The sequence below is a fragment of the Astatotilapia calliptera genome, chromosome 14, assembly GCF_900246225.1.
Source record: "Astatotilapia calliptera chromosome 14, fAstCal1.2, whole genome shotgun sequence".
In the NCBI taxonomy this organism is placed as follows: Eukaryota; Metazoa; Chordata; class Actinopteri; order Cichliformes; family Cichlidae; genus Astatotilapia; species Astatotilapia calliptera.
Genome location: NC_039315.1, coordinates 742,362 through 749,170, shown reverse-complemented (window position 1 = coordinate 749,170; position 6,809 = coordinate 742,362).

Genomic DNA, 6,809 nt, shown 5'->3' with positions numbered 1-6,809 from the left:
ACAGGAAACAAGGAAACTAGACATGACACAAGGGGAACCTGATAAACCATGAACTAGACTGCAAACTAAGCCTGACCAAATAACTAGATAACTGAAAAGAAACTGGAATACAGATGAAATAACAAAATAACATGAAACTAAAAAAAAACTGGGTCGCATGACCCAGGACCATGACAGTAAGAGTTACAGGTTCAGTGATGTGTGTTATGTCTGGGAGCAGCTGACTGGACAAAGCTGAGACGCGGAGTGCATGGAGCAATGCTGGGCCGCTAAATTGGTGTTCATAAAACTCTGTTTGGCACCAGAATCAACCAGGGCAGACAGGGTGTAAGTATTTGTGCTGGATGTGATTTTTTGCAGACAACATCAGACGTGGAGGAGAATCTTTCCCTGAAGTTACGTCCACCAGTACTCCTACCCTTACTGGTGGGCGTGCCCTTTTGCTTGTGCTGGGCAGGTGGCAACGATAGGTGTGTCCGAATTCAGAGGAAGGATGCTTAAAATGCCATATTTGGATGCAATGACGTCACAGCGACGCAACGAAGGCTGTCTGAATTCAAAGAGTACTCAAAATGTGGCGACAAATGCGTCCTACTTTGCCCCGAATTTTAAGGATGGGTCCGATGTATCCTTCGTGTCCTACTATATCCCAGGATTCACTGCGGGTCTTGGAGGAGATTTGTTTCTGATAACGGTGGTGGTCGAAGTGGGAGAGGAAAACACTTTCAAATGTAAGTATATGAAAATCTGGTTGTACAAAAATTAAATTGTTATAGCGGTTGTGTTGTTAAGCTTTGAGCATCTGCATAGACACGTTTTTTTATTTTATTTAAATAACCGTAAACCAGCTTGTATGGTGTGACCCGCGGTTTTCCATGTATTGCCGCTTACATACAGCTAATTTAGATTTTTTCAAATTGGTGATATGTTGTGGGGAACAAAGACCAAACAGCTTAATTTATTAAAACGAGGAAACAATCACCTCTTCACTGGGGTGAAGAATTGGGCCGCTACGGCGTGAATGTACAAGAATAAATAATAAATCAATTTACACATCATATTCATATGACTGCGGTTCTATTAACCTTCATGCTGTACAGCAGCGGTCCCCAACCTTTTTTTTCACCTTCATGTGATGGGTGACTGGGGTCTTTGGTAATTTTCCCAGCCCTTTTCAGACACTGCTTCCTGTAGATGTCTTTTATGGCAGGAAGTGGTGCTCCGGCGATGCGCTGGGCAGTTTTCACAACCCTCTGCAATGCCTTCCGGTCCGAGGCAGAGCAGTTCCCGTACCAGACTGTTATACAGTTGGTCAGGATGCTCTCAATGGTACAACGATAGAAGTTCACCAGGATGTCTGAGGACAGGTAGTTCTTCCTCAGAGTCCTCAAGAAGAAGAGGCGCTGGTGAGCCTTCTTGACCAGCTTGGAGCAGTTGGTCGTCCAGGTGAGATCCTCGGAGATGTGGACTCCCAGGAACTTGAAGCTGCTCACACGCTCCACAGCCGTCCCCTTAATGTGGATGGGTGGATGTGGGTGCGCATTTCTCCTGTAGTCCACGATGAGCTCCTTGGTCTTCTCGGTGTTAAGCAGCAGGTTGTTTCTGTCGCACCACTCAGCCAGACGATCCACCTCCTCCCTGTAGGCGGCCTCATCGTTGTCACTGATGAGGCCAATCACCGTGGTGTCATCTGCAAACTTAATGATGGTGTTGGAACCATCAGCAGGTCTGCAGTCATGGGTGAAGAGGGAGTAGAGGAAAGGGCTCATCACACAGCCTTGTGGTACACCGGTGTTCATTGTGATTGTAGATGAGCAGCGGTTATCCAGCCGGACATGTTGGGGGCGGTTGGTCAGGAAGTCCAGTAACCATTTGCACATGAGGGAACTGATGCCCAGGTGTGTCAGTTTCCTGATGAGTTGTGAGGGGTGGATTGTATTGAATGCTGAACTGAAGTCTATAAACAGCATTCTGGTGTAGGTGTTGTTGTTGTCCAGGTGTGAGAGGACAGAGTGCAGTGCGATGGAGACTGCATCCTCTGTGCTCCTGTTCTGGCGGTATGCGAATTGGTGGGGGTCCAGGGTGGGGGGGGAGACAGGATTTGAAGTGTGCTAGGACCAGCTGCTCTAAGCACTTAGTGATGATGGGGGTGAGTGCTACTGGGCGGTAGTCATTGAGGCTTGATGAGTTGGAGTTTTTGGGTATCGGGACGATGGAGGTCTTACAAATATGTAGGACTGCTTTCTTCCATTTGTGCAACATCTCTAAAGTTAGAAATATCCTGTCTCAGAGTGACGCTGAAAAACTAGTTCATGCTTTTATTACTTCCAGGCTGGACGACTGTAATTCATTATTATCAGGATGTCCAAAAAACTCCCTGAAAAGCCTTCAGCTAATCCAAAATGCTGCAGCAAGAGTCCTGACAGGGACTAGAAAGAGAGAGCAGATTTCTCCTGTTTTGGCTTCCTGTTAAATCCAGAATTAAAATCCTGCTCCTCACATACAAGGTCTTAAATAATCAGGCCCCATCTTATCTTAATGACCTTGTAGTACCATATCACCCTATTAGAGCACTTCGCTCTCGCTCTGCAGGCCTACTTGTTGTTCCTAGAGTATTTAAAAGTAGAATGGGAGGCAGAGCCTTCAGTTTTCAGGCCCCTCTTCTGTGGAACCAGCTTCCAGTTTGGATTCAGGAGACAGACACTATCTCTACTTTCAAGATTAGGCTTCAAACTTTCCTTTTTGCTAAAGCATATAGTTAGGGCTGGACCAGGTGACCCTGAATCCTCCCTTAGTTATGCTGCAATAGACGTAGGCTGCCGGGGATTCCCATGATGCATTGAGTTTTTCCTTTCCAGTCACCTTTCTCACTCACTATGTGTTAACAGACCTCTCTGCACTGAATCATATCTGTTATTAACCTCTGTCTCTCTTCCACAGCATGTCTTTATCCTGTCTTCCTTCTCTCACCCCAACCAATCACAGCAGATGGCCCCGCCCCTCCCTGAGCCTGGTTCTGCCGGAGGTTTCTTCCTGTTAAAAGGGAGTTTTTCCTTCCCACTGTTGCCAAAGTGCTGCTCATAGGGGGTCATATGATTGTTGGGTTTTTCTCTGTATCTATGAAGCGCCTTGAGGCGACTTTTGTTGTGATTTGGTGATTTGACTCAGTGACTCAAATGACTCAAATGACTCAAATGACTCAACCTCCACAGTTGAATTGAGTTGCCTTACTTGGTTTCAGGTGGAGGGGACAGGTGGGGCGGAAGGCCTGGAAGCGGTCGAGACGTGGGGAGGCAGGCAACGTCGTATCAGCAGCGAGCGGCCCAGGTCCAGGAAGGCGGGAATGAGGGAGACAAGACCTCCACTCCAGGTGCTACCTCTGAGAACAAGAAGAACAGGTAAGTCATCACACAGATTCTGGACAGAGCAATGATGCTCCACTTGACTAACATGGGGATAGCAGATACTCAGGCGATGAACGGTTGAGTGCGCAGGTCTGATATACTGCCGGAATAATTACTCACAGGTGGTCAGCCAGGGAGGAGCAACCGAACTCCGCCTAAAGGAGGAGGAGCCGCTGTTGGAGACCTGCAGGTACCCACCCAGACCATGACACATAGTGGCATGTAACACACATGTAACTTGTTGATGTGCTGGAGGTCCAGCAGTCAGTTGTTAAGCACACAGCAGGTGCTGTCTTGATTTTTTCCTGAACATCAGCTCTTATCTTCTGAAACAAATCGGGCAGGTGATGTGACCGCTGTTGACAATGCTGCTGTTGAAGATTGTTGCTCCTGCTGCTGGCCGCTAGGTTGTCCAATGCTAGTAGCTGGGTTTTGACTGTGCTGTTGTTGTAGCATAACTGTGGGGTGCTTGCTACTGAGATGTCTTCTCATATTTGATGTACTTCCCCCTCGAAAAGACAAAACTGTCTCGCAAATGTTGCATTGTGCGTGTGTTGCACTTTTCATTTGAAAATGCAAATGAAGGACAAGAGGCTATAATTTGCTTGTGAGAGTTTTAAAAGGTCTTTTTAAACATTTATTCTCAAGTACTTGAGTAATTTGGCTCCACATTGGAGATTATACCTGTCTGACAGATCTAGGGACAGCAAAGTTTAAAATTATCACCTTAATTTTGTAAGCTGACAGTTTCCCAAAATGATTTAGTATATTAGTTAAAGCTCAAAATGATTTAATTGGCTCCTCCAAGAAGACCAAAACATCATCAGCAAACAATGCCATCTTCTGTTCAGTTCCTGCCATCTCAATACCTTTCATCCTTTTTTTCACCCACGGTTGACACTAATTACAAAGACGAGATTGGGAGGAACCAAACAGCTGACCTTCAAAGTAAAACAGGAAACAGACTGGGGACAGAACTAAACCTAAGAACTAGACACAGGGGCACTAGAACAAAACCTCAAACTAGAATACAAAAACAGAACTCAGAACACTATAAGTCATATACAAAGGAGAAATCATAGAATAACAACAATAATAATACACAAAACACTGGGTCACCAACCCAGGACTGTGACAATATGCAATATTGGTCTTATATTAGCCATTGTTTGTCAGATAAATCCCATCTGGTCTAAATGAATAAGGCTGGGTAGAACTTTTTCCAGTCTACATGGAGCTTAAAAATACAAACCAAAAATCTTACTGCGAAAGTTTTCCCTTCTTTTCTATTTTATATATTTTCATATATATCAAAAAGGTTCAAAAGGCAAAACTCTATGTTGTTTGAGTTAATAGAAAAGCTGACATTGGAGCATGCTAAATTGTATTTGACATCTTTGTCCAAAGCACCAATGAGTTATTCCATCATGAAGAACCTGCTGCTGTTGAAAGCCTATTTTTATGGTTTAGATTTATATATCAAATCGTCTTTGTTGGGGTTCTGCAACACATTCTCATCCCAAAGTGTAACATACCGACACTATCGTTGGTATGTTACACTTTCAGCCACCCAACCCGTCTTTATGTTACGCTTTCGAAAACATGAGAACCGTTTGAAATCAATCCACACATGTACATTTATTTTACTGTGTCATCATGAATCGCTTTGGAAATGGTTGGGATTAGGTTTAATGTTAGGGTCAGGGCTGGAATACAGAGCAGGAACATGTATTACAGCCAGGAGCATCATTCTATTGGATTCCATCCACAATCCGACTCGTACAAAGTACAAGATGGCGCCGAGTATGGCAGCCTCGTCGCGAGCTCCCCGAAGCAACGGCTTTCTTCTGTGTTTAATTTTACTTTTCCTTTATTTTTTCACGAGCAGCACATGTCTCCTTGTGTACGACCGACAAACCTTACTGGACATAAAAGACGGTCTTTCTTATAACTTTCCGGAGTTCAAGTTTTGCAACACGGACGCTCCGTTTGCAGACCCCCCATTCATCTCACCTGAGACGCCTTTGTTCTCTGGCCCTGGAGGCCGCAAACGCCGACGCAGAGGGAGAAGATCTGGCGTTCTGGTTCGACTGAGACGGCGCACTAACAGACCACCGTTACCCAGTTTATTACTGGCTAATATGCAGTCTCTGGAGAACAAGCTGTGCGAGCTTCGGGCACGGATCTCATTCCAGCGAGAGATGCGGGACTGCTGCGTGATCTGCCTCACAGAAACCTGGCTATCGGACAAAGTACCGGACTCCGCAATACAACTGCCGGGGTTCTCCGTGCATCGCGCGGACAGGTCACAGGATCTTACTGGGAAAAGCAGAGGCGGTGGTGTGTGTTTCATGATCAACAACAGCTGGTGTGATTATGCGAACGTGCACCCGGTCAAATCCTTCTGCTCACCGGACCTGGAGTACCTGATGATTAAGTGCCGGCCATTCTGGCTACCGAGGGAATTTACAGCAGTGATTATTACGGCTGTTTACATTCCCCCACAAGCCGACACTGACCGTGCACCCAGGGAACTGTACAGCGCGATCAGCAGCGAGGAAACCGCACACCCAGAGGCAGCGTTTATCACAGCCGGAGACTTTAATAAGGGAAACCTGAAGAAAGTCTCACCCAAACTCCACCAACACATCCTTTTCAACACACGTGGAAATCGGCAACTCGACCACTGTTACACCTCTTTCCGGGATGCATACAAAGCCCTCCCACGCGCCCCATTCGGCCAATCAGATCACTGCTCCATCCTGCTCCTGCCCGCCTACAGGCAGAAGCTGAAACAGGAAGCTCCAACCCGGAGGGCGGTGCACTGTTGGACGAACCAATCGGAGTCTGCGCTGCGGGACTGTTTTGATCACGCGGACTGGGAAATGTTTCACGTGGCCGCCAGAGACATTGACGAGTACACAGAGTCAGTCTGCGGATTTATCAGGAAATGCGTGGAAGATGTCGTCCCATCCAGAACAGTTAAATCCTTCCCAAATCAAAAACCCTGGATTAACGGAGATGTTCGCGCGGCACTGGCGGCACGGAACACCGCCTTTGCCTCCGCGAACACATCGGACTACAAACACGCACATTACCAACTCCGGAAGACAATCAAAGCAGCCAAACGTGAGTACAGGGACAGGGTGGAGCAACAGTTTGACAACCCTCGGAGTATGTGGCAGGGACTAAACACGATCACAGACTTTAGAGGGAAAACCAGCACACCACAGACCACGGCCTCTCTGTGTGAGGATCTAAACGTATTCTACGCTAGATTCGACACAGCGAACACCATGAGACCGGACAGTGTGCGCACCGCGGATGACATCAGTGCGCACACTGTGTCTGAGGAGGATGTGCGGAGGTGCTTCAGGAAGGTGAACGCGCGCAAAGCTACTGGTC